Source organism: Ambystoma mexicanum, chromosome 14 (genome assembly GCF_040938575.1).
Source record: "Ambystoma mexicanum isolate Mex_15411 chromosome 14, UKY_AmexF1_1, whole genome shotgun sequence".
Classification (NCBI taxonomy): domain Eukaryota; kingdom Metazoa; phylum Chordata; class Amphibia; order Caudata; family Ambystomatidae; genus Ambystoma; species Ambystoma mexicanum.
In genome coordinates, this window is record NC_090940.1 from 515339550 (window position 1) to 515357749 (window position 18200).

Here is an 18200-nt window from a genome sequence, read left to right on the forward strand (position 1 = left end):
GTTCAGAAATGACAATATTTTGCGCTTTTAGTGGGTTTTGCCATATTGGTTTTTCAACAAATCTTACACGGAGGAACACACCCTCTCTGCGCATATTACTGGAAGTTCTTAGGTTTCTAGCATAAACCCAGCAGTGGGGTTTGGCCTCAGAACATCCCACAGCGTCCAGCTTAGTCTTGGTTACATTTTTCATATTAAGAATCTCCAAATTGTACATTTTTGTCCGCTTGTTGTAATTAGTTATCAGTATTCTTATAAAACATACATTTGCTCTCAATTCAGTACACCCATTGGATTGTCCCCGCCTCCAGAAGTTTGGCTCTGATTCATAGATCAGATGTCTTGCCTTCCCCCAGAGCAGTGTTGACAGTTCACACCCAAAATCAGCATACCCTATTCAGCTGAAGGAATCCTTTGTCCTGTTTTTCCTGCTAGCAGGGCATCAGTCCAGGGTGCCACTCTCCATCTGATTAACAGAACCATGTGATTTCCTGCCTTCTTGCTGAGAAGACTAGGTGTGAAGACTTCCCAGGGACAGCCAGCCTTTGAAGTCTCAGCTAACTCCGGGTACAGTTTAGCTTCAGAAATACAGGTCTTCTGTCAGAATTTAGATCGCTAGCGCCGGTCAGTGTCAAGCACCGGTATTGCACCCATTATTGACAACTGCCTTACCAGTAAGCAATCCTCAAAATATACTTTGTTCAAATATACATGCACTTCTGTGGACCTCAGATTCATGGAGATTCTTGCGCGACAATGATGTTGACCCCCCCTACAAGGAGGTGGGACCTTTTTACTGGTTCTGTGAGCTATGATTTTAGCAATTTTTGACATCAATTCAAACGGATTTTGAACAGCAGTATATTCCTTTGCGCTGATTTTGCTCTGTGTGCAGCCAAAGGATGGGGCTGGCAATGGTCTCCTGTATTAACACTGACAGAGGCAAAAGTGGATGGTGGCCTATCTGTCAGGTTTTCGCTGCGCACTTTCTGGTGATTTCTGCCCAGCAGCATGCTTTCCGCTGTCAGTAATGCACAATGATGTTGTAGGGCTTGGATGCGTGGGTTGAAACATCCCACATCTCGAGGTTTCTGTGTTGAGGTATCGGTGTTCCGTGGTTGTCACGAGGTAAGGTGTGAGGTATAAGGATTTTTCTCTTACATAGTTTGTTCCTGTTAGGCGTGTTTCCTGCCGATGAGGCTGCTTCTTCTGGGTTCTGTTGGTGTTGTGTGTTTGTGTCCTTTGTTGCACGTTCTTGCTCTCTTTATCAGCATCCTTTTCTGGGTCGGGCCGTTTTTCAGTTCAATGTGCAGGCGTAGTAGGGTAGCTGGTCCTCTATGTTGTGTTGTGCACACGCAGTAATCTTTGTTTTTCCTTCTCTGGATACTTTAGGGTGTGTTCTGGCTCAGTCTGTCGTTTCTGTCCGTGTTTCCTAAGGGTGCACTGTCGGGGAGGGTTATGGGCGTTAAATGGTCTGGTGGTGTGGGACTCAATTAAGCTAGGTAATGATGGGTTCCCGGGATTATTAGAGTACCGAACTAGACTTAGTTATATTAGGGGCCCAGTATATTGGGAGAAAATCCTATGCCTACGAAGGCGACAGAGTGCTGGGCCCTACACAGATAGATTTGAGGGTTAGCTGAAACAGTGGAGTATGATACCAATCACAGCTAGACTTGAGGGTCCTGCACCGAGGGAGAGAGGCCCATGCCTGGGGGAGCATATCAGACTAAACGCAACTATATTTCAGGTCAGTTGAAACAGTACTGTATGATACCAAGCACAGCTAGATCTGAGGGTAGGTTGAAGCAGTGGAGCACGATACCAAACTCAGCTAGATCTGGGGGTCCTGCGCAGTGGACGTCTCCCTGAACGCGGTTCACCATGGTGAGCTAGCCGTGTAGGTTCGGGGGGACATGTTATAGTTGCGGAGTGAGTTTGAGGGCCGCAGCTAGGACTTACTCCCTTAGTGGAGTCAGGCTACAGAAGCCCTGCTAGATTTGAGAGACAGGCCTGTCAATGCAATCTGAGTATCACACAATGTGATCCGGACACAAAACCCAACTGGATCTGAGAGACCTGTATAGTGGGAGAGAGGCCTATCAATGCAATCTAAACATCAAACAATGTAATTTGGAGACATAACTCCTGGTAAACTGGCGAGACTTGCATAGCGGGATACAGGCCTATCAATGCAATTTAAGTATCATACAATGCGTTTTGGAGACAGAACCCCTGCTAAATTTGAGAGACCTCTATATTGGGAGAGAGGCCTATCAGTGCAATCTAAATATCATACAATGCAGTTTAGAGACAGAACCCCTGCTAGATTGGAGACACCTGTGTAGTGGGAGAGAGGCCCATTGATGCAAACTAGCTATCACTTAGTGCAATGTGGACTTAGAAGCCCTGCTAGATTTGAGAGACAGGCCTATCAATGCAGTCTAAATATCATACAATGCAATCTGGACATAAACCCAATTAGATTTAAGAGATCTGTGTAGTGGGAGAGAGGCCTATCAATGTGATCTGAATATCGTATAATGCAATCTGGACACAAAAACCCAACTAGATTTGAGAGACCTGTATATTTGGAGAGAGGCCTATCAATGCAATCTAAAATATCATACAATGTAGTTTGGGGACAGAGCCCCTGATAAATTTGAGGGACCTGTATATTTGGAGAGAGGCCTATCAATGCAATCTAAGTATCATACAGTGCAGTTTGGACAGAACACCTGCTAAACTGGAGCGACCTGTATAATGGGAGAGAGGCCTGTCAATGCAATCTAAATATCATATAATGCAATCTGGACACAAAACCCAATTAGATTTGAGAGACCTGTATGTTTGGAGAGAGGCCTGTCAATGCAATCGAAATATCATACAGTGCAGTTTGGGGACAGAACCCCTGATACATTTGAGAGACCTGTATATTTTGAAGAGAGGCGAGGCCTATCAATGCAATCTAGATATCATACAATGCAATCTGGACACAAAACCCAACTAGATTTGAGAGACCTGTATGTTTGGAGAGAGGCCTGTCAATGCAATCTAAATATCATACAGTGCAGTTTGGGGACAGAACCCCTCATACATTTGAGAGTCCTGTATATTTGGAGCGAGGCCTATCAATGCAATCTAGATATCATACAATGCAATCTGGACACAAAACCCAACTAGATTTGGGAGACCTGTATATTTGGAGAGAGGCCTATCAATGCAATCTAAATATCATACAATGCAGTTTGGGGACAGAACCCCTGATAAATTTGAGACACCTGTATATTTGGAGAGAGGCCTATCATTGCAATCTAAGTGTCATACAGTGATGTATGGACAGAACCCCTGCTAGCCTGGAGAGACCTGTATAGTGGGAGAGAGGACTATCAAGGCAATCTAAATATTATACAATGCAATCTGGACACAAAACCCAACTAGATTTGAGAGACCTGTATATTTGGAGAGAGGCCTATCAATGCAATCTAAATATCATGCAGTGCAGTTTGGACAGAACCTCTGCTAAACTGGAGAGACCTGTGTGGCGGGAGAGAGGCCCATCAATGCAATTTAAATCTCATACAGAGCAATCTGTACAGAATCCCTGCTAAATTTGAGAGACCTGAATAGGTCTATACAGAGGAAGGGGGTCCGTGCCTAGCCAGATTGATACAGTATTAAATAATGATTGAATTTGAGGGTGATGGAAAGAGAGATGCAGAGGGGAGTAATCACCTTGTTTACTATGGGTTTGGTAAGTGGCTCGGGATCTAGGGTAGAGTAGTTGCTCCACTCCTGACCCCGGCCACGCCTACCTTACTGGTCCTTGTAGTTGCTGGTTGACGGCTGGTCTTTGCTTCCCCTGCCGACACCTCTTGTCGCCGCCTCTGCAGCACGCAGGGGCAACACTCACCTCACTCCGATGGAAATGGGGCAGGTGAGTGTTGCTCTGCGGCTACACTCCAGGCTCCGGGTGCACGGACCAATGGGAGCAGGAGTGGCTGGACGGGAGGCGGGAGGGAAGGGATTCAGGAAGGGGCACAGGGTGGCGGCGGGGTCTGCAGGAGGCCTGAGGGCCTAAGCCCAATACACAAGAAAACAGTCGTAGCACGCAGGGGCAACACTCACCCCGCTCCGATGGAAATGGGGCAGGTGAGTGTTGATCTGCGGCTACACTCCAGGCACCGGGTGCACAGACCAATGGGAGCAGGGGGGCGGAATGGGAGGCGGGAGGGAAGGGATTCAGGAAGGGGCACGGGGTGGCGGCGGGGTCTGCAGGTGGCCTGAGGGACTAAGCCCAGTACACAAGAAAACAGGAAACAGGCCTAAGAACCAGCTGCAGCATGTAGGGGCAACACTCACCTCGCCCCGATGGAAATGGGGCAGGTGAGTGTTGCTCTGGGGCTACTCTCCAGGCACCGGGTGCACGGACCAATGGGAGCACGGGAGGCGGCACGGGAGCCGCGAAGGAAGGAATTCAGGAAGGGGCACAGGGTGGCGGCAGGGTCTGCAGGCGGCCTGAGGGCCTAAGCCCAATACACAAGAAAACAGGAAACAGGCCTAAGAACCGGCCGCAGCACCCGGGGGAAACACTTACCTCGCTCCACAACCCAGTTAAGTTTGGAGCTCACACACGTCAACAACCCGCGCAGGGTCTACCCCTTTCACTCTTAGACACAGGGGTCACATAAGAAGCATACCCCCTGGATATTACAGGTTTCAATTGCCCAAGCCTCTTGAAAGCATATTAGGTAAAACCCTTCAATAAAACCTCTCTATACCAGACCGACCAAATTCTTTTTAATGCCAGCTATGTTCCACAAGAGGTTCTTAATGTCTTGAGGGTATACGATATTAGGTAGGCTCGCTGGGACCTGTAGTCAGTTGACACCGTCCAGTCCTGATGCATACTCAGTTGGTTCACTCGCTGATACTAGCATCTCTTTGCTGATACTAGCACCTCTGTCTCTAGCTCGATGTTCATTGCTTGGGGGACAGGCTCTTAGACTTATCGTGCAACCTCTTGGGGGGGTATGTATGTGATTCAATGGAGAGAAGAACATTGACCAGTTTTGTTTTACATAACTCGTATTGCATGCTCTTGTTAAAACTAGGTTTGCAGTAAAATACTTAACTTATGAAGGCAACCTTGTTATTTTAACACTACAAAGTAAAACCACATTTATTTTACTGAGTTTTTCTATTTACTTTACTCACTATTAGAACACCCTAGTGGTGTTTCCAGAAACCTCAATCTGCGGGCTATAAGAACTGGTATAGCCTGCAGATTGAATATAGCCTGGAAAATAATTGAAGCTGCATACCTCTGCCGCGCCATGCATTACAGCCCGGAAAACACACTTGCCGCATGTAAATTGACGCATTCTTCTTCCTCCGCCCACGTCCCATTTCGAAACTTCAACAGTTAAAGTTCTGTGTTTCCGTGCAAGCGTGGCTGACCCTGCCCCCTCACGGACATTATGTCATAGCCACCAAATGATGTGCTGAAGCGGCGCACCAAGCATCTCTCCTCTTCTCCCATGTACTTCCTATTTCCTGCTCTGTTCATGTTCGGGACCCTTTCCGGAAGCTGAATCTGGAGGGCCGCATTGTGAAAAAGGCACATTTTGATAGCATATCAAAATTTCATATATCAGTAAAATGCGCCTCGATCAGAAATGCTTTCTTTTCCGTCAGCGCCTTCCTAATGCGCTTGTATCCCATTCCGCACTGGCAATGCTGTATTTTCAATTGTATATATGCGGAGAAGTGGGAGGACAAGTGGTCCTTGGTGGTTCTCTCGAGTCCTTTGTTTGTGCGAGTGAACCGTGGAGGCGGAGCCCAGCAGTAGCAGTGAGCAGCAACAACGCTACTTAAACCCACTTCCAGCGCGGAGCGCGCGCGGAGAAGTGGGAGGACAAGTGGTCCTTGGTGGTTCTCTCGAGTCCTTTGTTTGTGCGAGTGAACCGTGGAGGCGGAGCCCAGCAGTAGCAGTGAGCAGCAACAACGCTACTTAAACCCACTTCCAGCGCGGAGCGCGCGCGGAGAAGTGGGAGGACAAGTGGTCCTTGGTGGTTCTCTCGAGTCCTTTGTTTGTGCGAGTGAACCGTGGAGGCGGAGCCCAGCAGTAGCAGTGAGCAGCAACAACGCTACTTAAACCCACTTCCAGCGCGGAGCGCGCGCGGAGAAGTGGGAGGACAAGTGGTCCTTGGTGTTTCTCTCGAGTCCTTTGTTTGTGCGAGTGAACCGTGGAGGCGGAGCCCAGCAGTAGCAGTGAGCAGCAACAATGCTACTTAAACCCACTTCCAGCGCGGAGCGCGTGCGGAGAAGTGGGAGGACAAGTGGTCCTTGGTGGTTCTCTCGAGTCCTTTGTTTGTGCGAGTGAACCGTGGAGGCGGAGCCCAGCAGTAGCAGTGAGCAGCAACAACGCTACTTAAACCCACTTCCAGCGCGGAGCGCGCGCGGAGAAGTGGGAGGACAAGTGGTCCTTGGTGGTCACTGGTGGCTCGCGGTGGAAGTGGACCAGGAAATTAACCTCACGGGGATTACCATCTAACGCTGAACGAGCGGTAAGGAATATATTTACTGTCCAAGTGTGTTGAACAAACCGGAAGACAGCGGAGGGTTCTCTATCACTCTTAGATCCCTCATTGAAACAGATATTACGGTATATTGTGTGTCGCCCATTGAGCATACGTATACAATACTTCTATCTTTGAAGAAGTCTCCTGTGGTGGGTGTGCGAGTAGGGATTTCCAGTAATGACTAAACCTAAAGGAGTAAATGCCCGGTATAATTTACGCAAAGGAAATCAGGACAAACCAGCTAAGGGCGTCAAAAAGACACCGAGTAAAGAGGTGCAGGATATACCTGAAAAAGGTACTATTCCCGCAATGTTTGGAAACAACACCTCTAAAAGGAACAATGGTTTGGAAAATGCAGAGTCCGGAAAGGAGATCTTTCCATCCCCACAAAATATCAGTGACGTGATGGACTCCACAAACTATACTGATATTGATAATAATTCATTACTGGACCTTTGTCTATCCATCCAAAAGTCAATGGCTACCTTAAATGCACCCACTCCTCCTGTTGTGAAAAACCCAATGGTGGTAGAGGCGCAGGTCTTGATTCCGGCTCAGAGCAAACAGTTAGGTGATAGTAGGGTTACTAGCCCTAAACGTACTGAAGGATCGATCTCCGATTTATCGGGCATACTCTCCATTCAACCCACTCCTAGCACCACAGCATTGCCTACGCTGGGGCGTTTATCAACATCTCCTAGTCTTTTCAACGAGCAGGAAGAACAGGAGCATATTGAGGCGGGGAACAGTGGAATAAGTGAAGATACCTACGGGCCTGCTATAGTGGAGCTACAGGCCTCTATGGCCTCTGTTCAATTTGCAATGAAAATTCTATTAAAACTGTGTGGAAGAATCCACACCAATACCATCATCCAGATGGGCTTACCGCCTCCGAATGGTGCCACGACATCGTTACCATCTTTACTAGTAACTGAAGAGACCTTGATAAGCCCTATGGTGCCATCGGAAGAGGCCAATCCTGGAAAAAGGGTGGAGTTGGAGACGGCAGTGCCGCTAACAAAAAAACAGCGTAGGCAACAGAAACGTGATGCGGCGAAAAATGTGGCGGTTGAAATTGCCTCCCCTCTACCGGCCACGTTGCCCGTGGCTGCCCGATCAAAAAAGAGCAAAAAAAGAGGAAAGAAAACAAAAAAACGCGCAAAGAAGGGAATGGGTACTTTATCAGGCTGGATTATCCCGGAGCCAACACATGAAGCGCCAAGTGAGGCACAGGAAGACCTGGAATCAGAAATGTCCCTCAGCCTACTCGGTGAATCGACTAAATGTTCAACTCCTGATACGAACGTGGAATCAGAAGAGGAAGCGATCCAAGTACCCACGGCTGTTGAGAACCCGTCAAAGGCGGAAGAAAATTACACAAGTAAAATCTGTATAATTAAAAACCTCAATCAGAAAAAGAGAGATATGTGGCTTAACAGAACTGAAATGTTAGCCAAACTGCATAAGATCCCTCAGCTACGGGTGATCCAATCGGAAGACTTCCTTTTTGTGGAACCATTGGAGGCGCGTAACCCGAATGTCTCCGCTCTTCATTGCTGTGTTTTGGCCTCTGCCCAATTAATACGTAAACACAAACTATCACTGAGACAGATCGGTATGGATGTGGACGTTGATAAAGAAAAGGAGGACCCTTCCCTTCCTAGCAAGGATTATGTGACACCTAAAAGTAATCTTGGAATACCTCCGCAACCAACTACGGCTAAGGTACAACTAGTCGATATCCAGAATACTCTAAAGTGGCTAGCAGAATCACTACCAAGGGTGCTGCAGCAACCATGAGATTATTCTATGGTGAGCTGGAACACCCACGGCCACCAACACTTTCTCTCGGACAAAGGATCTTTGACATTTATTAACCAACATCCTATTATATTACTACAAGAAACTTGGTTAACATCTCCCACTGACATGGATGGTTATGTAACACACCATACCCTGGCAAAGAAAGGGGAACGGGGCCGCCCATATGGGGGCCTATCTATTGGAATATCAAATAAGATCTCGAGTAAAAAGATACCAGTGTTGGAATGTGACTATATCTGTGCAGTAGAAGTGATTGTGAATATGAATGGTATAAATGAAAATTTGCTGTTGGTTAATGTATACAATCCCCCGGGTGCTAAGCTAAGCGAACTGATTCAAGGATCCTTACATGAACTTCTCGTGGACTGGAGATTAAACCAGGAGAAATTCTTTGTCATAGTGGCTGGGGACTTAAACTGCCATATCCATAGTGGTAGTGGCATTGGTAACAACCCCCGCCTCTTTAAGAATAGCATGTGGGGCCCCAAATCATCGGACAAGGAGGGACTGGGCTGGTTGTCCTTTTTTAAGTGTTGGGAATTGGAAATAATTAATGGCCGAACTCTTAGCGATAGGCCGGGCAAAAATACCTGGAGTAATGGAAAATCGGGAAGCACCCTTGACTATTTCTTTACAAGCTGGGAGGTGGCTAGGAATGTGTACGATATGTGGGTGCACCAATGTGAGTGGAGCGACCATGATCCTTTGATCATGACAATAAGTGCCCTACTACCTAGTACAATGGAGGCCAATTTGGGCCATTTGCTCAGTAACCACTCCCTAAACCGTATTTCGTGGTCGGAGAGGAACATAGCAAAGGCCACGACGGCTTCGGGAGTTTGGAATTCAATTTGGGCTGACCATTTCAATCAACTAACCTCTGAGCAAATTGAGGATTGGATTAGTATCTTTACAGGCAATCACGGTACATGTAAAATGCAAACTATGGTGGGGAAGGAGGGGAAAGAGGTCAGCTATGATCGGGCTATACGTGATAGGAAACGATCACTAAGAAGGGATATCCGGGGGGCTAGGAAAGGAATTGTATCAAGGATAGCTCTAAGGATAAAACTTAATGAACTGAAGAAAGATTACCGTGGATGGTTGAAGATACATAAAAGGCTGAGGAAACTAGAAAATTGGCAACATACGGTCAGCACCCTGTGTAGTAGAAACTCCAGGAAAATCTGGACTACACTAGGAGATGCCAAAGGGAAGAAATCTGCTTATACAGTTAACCCCATAAGTGATAATGAGTGGACTGCTTTTTTAGAAAACCGTAATGGGGGGCGTACTGAAACTTCTCCTAGCCGTGAATGTAGTAGACCTAAGTCGCCTCCCTTTGCGATTACTACTGAGGAACTTCACTGCAGAATAGATAATCTTAATACCTCTCGTGCCCCCGGACCGAATGGGCTTTCTAATGCTGTACTCAAGAAAAATCCTTCCTTTTGGGCTGGCCTATTAAAAATCCTCTTTGAAAAGATTCTAAGTGAGGGACAAATACCTGCCACATGGCAATCTGCCATACTTATACCTGTGTATAAGAAGGGCAATAGAACTGAACCCGAGAATTACAGACTATTGTCTATGTTAGACTGTACGGGCAAGATGTTTGCGGCCCTTATACTGAAGGAATTGTTACAATGGGTTGAGACTGAGGGCATTCTGGACAAATTCCAGAGTGGTTTTAGGCCAGGCTACTCCACCTCCCATAACCTGTTTGTAATGAATGCATTCAGGGATAAGGCTCTATCTTATACTAACCCCCCCATTTATGCCCTATTCATAGACTTTAGGGCAGCTTTTGATACTGTTAATCGATCCTTGCTCTGGAATAAACTTAGGAGATTAAATTGCCCCGAACCCCTACTCTATTATTTAGAGTTGCTTCACACGAATAATACGTCACGGATACGACTCGATAACTTAGGAGCCTCTACCATACCGGTGGCACAGTATCGAGGGGTGAAGCAAGGGTGTGTTACGGCCCCTACGTTGTACAACTTATTTGTATCGGATGCTCCCGAATGTTTGAGGGGGATCAAAAACTGCCCACCTAAGATTGGGAATAGTCACTGCCCTATATTAGCCTATGCTGATGATTTAGTGATCTTAGATCACACTTTTAGTGGCATGTTGAGATCTGCAAAGCAAATATGGAAATATGCAGAGACTAATGAACTTGTGATCAATATAAATAAAACCAATCTCTTACTATTTTCAGCAGGTAAAGTTGCCAGACCACGAATGCTGATTGAAGGGATTGAAATAAATTATACATCCAGTTACAAATACTTAGGGGTTGAGTTTGATCACAAAGGGAACTACTGTAATTGTATTGTATCTTGAAGAACTAAAGCGGCCCAACTCACATCTCTTATTTTTAAATTCACGAAGGAACAATGTGGGTTTTCAATATGGGCGGCACGCCAATTGTATCTGCAGTGTCTAGTACCGATGGTTACGTATGGCCTCGACCCCTTGTATAACATGAATCTAGGCTGGCTTCAGCTGGTTGAAGGCAGTTTTTGGAGGAGAATTCTGGGGCTTCCCCAATGTATTCCCATGGCCGTCATTAGGCTGGAGTTGGGCATTTGCTCTCTCAAGGCTTTGGTCTTGAAAAAAAGGCTAGAGTTTTATATTCGTCTCAAGAATGATCCTACCAATGAACTGCTTATGTGTATTAACAAGGAGGTTGAGGCTGGTAAACTGAAGAAATATGAATTGCACCTGAAATTATTATGCGAAGAGTTAAACTGGGCTCCGGAATGGGGCAGAGATAATGAAAGCTTGTTTAGTAAATGTGGGTATCGTTTAAAACTGTGGGATTGGCAATGTAATTATACGCATCTGGAAAACTTGAAAAGTTATAATTTTATCCCGTATGTCCTTTATACATTTATGAAGGCGCAATTGTATCTAAACCTGTGCCCGTCAGATCAATTAAGACGTTTTATATTACTACTGCGTATAAACCATCTTCCAGTACTGGCAATTAAGGGACAGGAGCTAGGACTCGAAAAATCTGAGAGATACTGCAGAATTTGTAACGTGCGAAATGAACTTGAAACGGCTCGCCATGTACTGACCTTATGTCTGGGGATGGAAAAGAGTCGTGTTAAACATCTGGGAGGCTTTGCTCATGATCTAGAATTTGTAAAACAGACTGAATTTTGGATACAATGTATCAACACTTTAAACTCCAAATTCCATATGGCATTATTTCGGGTATGGTCGGAAGCATCTGTCTGTTTTCAGTTGAACGGCAGAGGGTCTGAGGGATTGAATAAGTAGTATGAAATATGCTCTTCTCCCATTTGTACACTGATGCATGCCCGTATTGGTGATGAGATACTACTGGATGTAATGTTATGGTGAATTTATGAAGTGGCTGTTTTATCAGCTGCAGAACGATATGAAAGCTCCCTTTGAATGTTTAATCTGATACTGCAGGGTCTTATGATTTTTTTATGCTGATGATTTTAGATTTGAAGACTTATTTTATCCTATGTTGAGGAACGTTTTGTCTGTTCTCCTATGAGATCTATATATTTAAAGTAATGTTGTTTATATTTTATGTATATTATTGTGTATTATGTGTAAAGTTTGTACGTTTGTACTAAACTATATCACATTAATAATAAATAAAGTATATATGCTGCATTGCTGTGCTATGCTAAGCTGCCTAACGTGTCCTCGCCCCCTCACGCAGCTTTCATATTTCGCCCTAGTCCCATTCTGGCAACTGTTTATATGCCACATTCCTGTGAAACCATGCATAATGTGGCCCCCGCCCCCTCACGGAAGCAAACTAAATTCTGTCTATTGGGCTACATAATATGGGAAACAATACAACTAAAAAAAACACCTACAAAAGTAAGTAAATTTCGAGTGGATTGTGTCCTCCAACGTATTCCTCATCTTTGATGTATTCCATCCAGCTCAGCTGCTTCGGCAAAAGAATTTCAGCAGAGGGCGCCGTGCGTCGATGTCGTCGAGTCGATGGTCCCTCGAAGGCCTCCGTCGAGGGTGACGTCATCGGGTGTATAAGTAGCATGCGCAGCACCCATTGGTCTCAGTTCCGTTTTTCTGCAGTGTACGTTGCTTCGGAGAATCGGCGTGCCTCGAGTTCTGTGAGAATAGCAAATATAACGAATATGTCTTCGTCATCGACGCTGACCACGACCCCGAAATCGGGTTTCAAAAAATGTAAATCGTACGGCTCGAAAATGTCGATTACCGACCCGCACCAAGAATGTTTATGGTGCCTTTGAGAGGGCCACGACATAGAAGCATGCATGAAGTGTCAATGGATGACGGGAAAAGCCTTGCGAGAGAGGAGGGGAAAACTGCAGGTAGGTCGAAAATCTGACGAAAAAGCCTCTAGCGTTGAGTCGAGGTCCCGTGAGGAGAAATCTCCTCGATGCGAAAGGCATCGGTCGGGGTCCCGAAGTGATTCCCATCACTCGTCTTCGACAAAAAAAAAATCGAACAAACGACGCCATAGATCCCCCTCCACTTTGTCTTCGGACGAATCTACAAAAATGATGAAATGTCCCACAAAACATTCATCATCCGAAGAATGGGAAGCTTTTAGGATGAAAATGTTGGAGGTTTTTGACAAAGCGAAGCCTCGGTCCGCGCCTTCCTCGGAAGCCGGCCGGGAGCGCCATAGCTCCGACACTCGCATGCCCTCGAACCCCGGTGGTTGAAAGAGGAAGGCTAGAGAACCTTCTAGGACGCCGAGCGACTGCTCGAGTCGAGTCGACCGATCGAGGTCACCGACGCCGTCCGAGACCAAACATACCTCAAAGGGCAAGTCCTCGAAGGGTGCCTCGACGCCCTTGAAATCGACGCCATCGAAGTCGACGCCGTCAAAGTCGGATAATATGTCGAAGTTGTCGACGCCTTTGGCGACATCGACGCTGAAGCCCTCGACACCGAAACTCCCAGCTCGACAAGATCAGCTGGAAAGAGACAAAGAAAAGGCAAAAGCACCTGGGTCACATTCAGGACCCAGTAGCACTCCTCCTGTACCACCACCAGAAAAGGTTTTTAAGCCTTTACCTAGGAAGGAGTTCTTCAAATCCTTGACCTCAATTTTTGAGGAACAAGAGAAGTCTAATGAAGAAAATGTTCCCTTTGGCCTTGAATATGGTACTCCAAATGTTCCTGAATGCCTGATTTCAGAGGAAAGCAGGATGAAGGATTTAGTGGAAACATTACACAATGCAAGTGGTATTGATACGTCCCCAGAGAACGAATTTGGCAGACCAGAGCCAGGTGAACATGCTCATCCATCATATCGTCAATTAATGAATAAGGTTGTGGATTATTTGGGCTGGGCCAAACCTACAGCCCAATTTGTTCAAGATGATCTTTCAGACATATTGGACATTGGTCCTACTGAAGGCCCAATTCTACCTTTCCATGTGGCCTTACAAAATAGGGTGGCCAAAAATTGGGAGACGCCGGATTCTATTCCTCCAGTGAATAAATCCCTTACCTCAAAATACCGCCCTGACAGTAGCGACCCCAGCTATCTGTCTAAGCATCCCTCTCCAGAAAGTTTAGTTATACAGGCAGCCACAGCTTCAAAACAAACTTGCGTACCCGTCTAACCCTCCAGACAGGGACGATAAGCGTGTGGATGGTATTTTCAGCCGGGAGCATGGCATTAAAATCAGCCAACTTCACCTGTGCCGTGGCAAAGTTTTCGTACACTCTTTGGGAATGTATTGCAATGGCGGCGGAGCATATACCAGAAGGGGAAGAAAGGGAAGGATTCCTAGCCATTGTTAGTGATGGAAAGGAACCTATGCAGGAATCCCTTGAATCTGGTTTGGACACTGTTGATATTGTGAGCAGGTCTATGGCCACTAGCACAGTAATGCGTAGATTTGGACGAGCGCTGGACGAGCAAGACGTGCGAAGCCAGCTCCAGCTACAGCCTCTTTGCCATCAGCGGCTGCAGCGACCGCCACAAAACCACTTTGAGGACTTGCATCACAAGACACCGGTGGGAGGCAGGCTGTCACAGCATCTGCAAGAATGGCGAGCCATTACTTCAGATGTTTGGGCCTTAGAAATAATAGCCCAAAGTTACTGCCTTCCTTTTCTACCGCAACCTCAAGGCAATCCACCAGGGAGACACCCATTGAAGTCTTCGGATCCGCTCCTACAGCAGGAAATTCTAACCCTGCTGGAGAAAGGTGCTATAGAACCAGTACCTGCAGCGGAAAGGAACAAGGGATGGTACTCCCCATATTTTTTGATCCCCAAAAAGGACGGAGGATTGAGACCCATCTTGGACTTAAGAAACTTAAACAAGTTCCTCAGGAAGGACAAGTTCAAGATGGTTACCCTTTCTCAGATCCTTCAGGCCCTCCAACTTCAGGACTGGTTAGTGTCATTGGACCTCCAGGATGCTTATTTTCATGTGCCGATTCATCTCAAGCACAGGAAATACCTGAGGTTCGCAGTTGGGGACTCACACTATAAGTTTCGAGTCCTGCCATTCGGGCTGACCTCAGCCCCGAGGGTCTTCACCAAGTTAATGGTAGTGGTGGCAGTGCACCTCAGGAGAGGGGGGATTCATGTCTACCCCTACCTGGACGATTGGTTGATCAGGGCGCGTTCTGCCGAACAAGCACTGGATCATCTGAAAGTCACCTGCCACTTCCTCCACAAACTGGGCTTCTCCCTCAATTGCAAGAAGTCCCAAATGACACCTTCCCAACAGCTTCAGTACATAGGAGCTGTATTGGACACATCCTTGGGAAAGAGCTCGCCTCCCAAGTCGAGGGCTCAAGACATTCTTCAGATGGTTTCCAAATTCCAGAATGCCCAAAATCTCCAGGCTTACGACTTTTTAAGGTTGCTCGGCCTCATGGCATCCTGCATCTTCCTGGTGCCAGAGGTACGCTTGAGAATGAGATCCCTTCAGTGGGCGTTAAAGACTCAATGGTCCCAGTTCTCAGGTCAAATGACGTATCTTCTCCAGATTCCGAACAAGGTTCGACAGGACCTTGCATGGTGGACTTGTACAGAGAACATCCTAAAAGGGGAACCTTTTTGACAACCATGGCCGGAGATCACAGTAGTGACGGACGCCTCACTCAAGGGGTGGGGAGCTCACGCCAACGATCTGACAATCAGCGGTCGTTGGTCTCCATCGGAGTCCAAACTACACATCAATCTTTTGGAGCTGAGAGCAATCAGACTAGCGCTGAAGGCTTTCCTGCCATCTGTCAGAGGGAAGAATGTCCTGATAATGACGGACAACATAGTGGCCATGCATTATCTAAACAAAAGAGGAGGTGTAGGGTCACTACCTCTGTGCAGAGAGGCAATGCAACTCTGGTATTGGGCAATTCAAGAAGGAATCTCTTTAACGGCAGTTCATCTAGCCGGGGAAGAGAATATGATGGCAGATGCTCTGAGCAGGCAGAGCACGGTGTCCATGAATGGGAACTGGCTCAGGAAGTAATTCTAGAGATCTTTGCCCTTTGGGGAACCCCTCAGGTAGACTTATTTGCGACCGGTACCAACCGAAAGTGTAAAAAGTATTGCTCAAGGGAATTTCACCCGAGAGGAGCCCTAGGGGACGTGTTTGTGGTGGAGTGGAACTTCCCACTACTGTATGCGTTCCCTCCGATCCCCGTCATTCCTCAGGTCACCAGGAGGTTGAGACGGTTCGGGAGCTGTATGATCCTAATTGCCCTGGATTGGGCCAGGAGAAAGTGGTACCCGGACCTTCTAGACATGTCCATCTGTCCTCCAATACGTCTTCCTCAGAGAGAGAACCTTCTCCCTCAAATGGAAGGTCAGGTTCTCCACCCAGAGGTCAAAACGCTCAACCTTCATGCTTGGTATCTGAAAGGCTGAGATACAGGGATTGGAACCTTCCAGATGACGTTATGGAGGTGTTGCTTTCGGCAAGAAGGCCAGCGACAAAGTCTCTATACCGTTGCCGTTGGAAAAAGTTTTGCAACTGGTGCAGAGAAAGGAATGTCGATCCTTTTCTATGTTCTATCCCAGAAGTACTATCTTTCCTTCTGACCCTAGCGCATAGAGATCTAAATATTGGAACAATAAAAGATTACCTTGCAGCGCTTTCCATCTTCAAGCTCTCGTCGGAAGAATGCTCCTATTTCAAAATTCCTTTGATAACACAATTCTTAAAAGGACTCACTAATGTGTTTCCTCCTCACCCATTTCAAGTACCGATTTGGGATCTCAATTTGGTTTTAAAATTCTTAATGTGTGCTCCTTTTGAACCGCTGCACACGTGTCCATTGAGATTGCTAAAATGGAAAACTACCTTTCGAAGGGATTGTGTCCTCCGACGTATTCCTCATCTTAGATATATCCTTCCAGCTCTGCTGGCCTCGGAAATTTTTTTTCTCCAGAGGGCGCTGCGCGTCGACGTCCCTCGAGTCGATGACCCTCGACAGCCGCCGTATCGACGCTCGACGTCATCCTGCCCATAAAGGCCGCGCGCAGCGTCCGTTGCTCAGTTCCGTTTTTCCGCGCTACTCGGTGCCTCGGAATACCGTTGCTCAGTTCTTAGTAATATTTACTTCAAGTTATTCGAATCGTACTCGATGGCTTCCTCGTCGGAACCGACAACCCCTCGATCCGGCTTCAAAAAATGTCGAGAAAGAGATGTTGTTGACCGATCCTCACAGAAATTGTCTGTGGTGATTGGGAGCCGAACACCATTGTTCGGAGTGCGAGGACTGTATGTCCATGACTGCTAAGGCACTGAAGGAGCGTAGGGGGAAGCTGGAGAAAGGTAAGACTTTTGAAGCTTCTTCTTCTTCGACGAAGTCGAGACATTCGTCTCCTCGTCACCACTCACGCTCCAGGTCTCGGAGTGGGTCTCATCACTCCTCGAGATCGAAACACTCGAAGAGGAGACGTCGAAGATCCCCTTCTCCGTCTTCCTCTTCCTCTGTTTCGCCAAAAAGAATCCCTTGCCCCACGAAACATAGTTCCCGGGCTGATTGGGAGGAATTCAGAAAAAACATGATGAGCGTCTTCGAGAAAGCGGCCTCGACCCCCTCGAAGACTGCCGAGAGCGATGCTCTGGTCGAAAGACCTGAAGGTCAAAAACGCCGCGAGTCGCAGTACCCGGCGAAAGAAACCTCTCGAGTGCGTCTCGAACCCTCGAGTAGGACCATGACCTCCAAACCTTCCTCGAAGGTTCCGTCGACGAAGGTTCCGTCGACATCGAGGTCTTCGACGCCGTTGTCGAAAGGACCTTCGACATACAGGTCTGTCGACTCGACGCCGGCCTCGACACCGGCGTCGACGCCGAGAAAAGTCACGATGACCACACATCCAGTGACGATTCCCAGGCCCTCGACGTCGATGGCGTCGATGGCGTCGATATTGTCGAGTAAAATTCCAATTCTGTCGAGGTCCTCGAGGCCTCCACCTCTGTTTTCGACGCCACGCTCGAAGCCTTCGACGTCGGCGTCGACGACATCGACGTTTTCGAGGCCAATAATGACAACTTCAGCACCCTCTGCCTTGGAAATGGGATTTACTCCCTTTATTAATTCAGAACAATTGAGAACTATATCCTCAATTTTAGAAGAGGGTGATCTGTCAGAACAAGATGAGTTACAGGGACCTGTAACCCCAGTTAGAGAGGAATTTTCCTCTGAAGAGCGCAGATTAAAGGATCTTCATGATTCTTTACATGAGGCAAGTGGTTTAGACACTTCCCCTGAGGTGGATTTTGCTAAACCAGAGCCGGGGGAGCATGCTGAAACCCCCTAC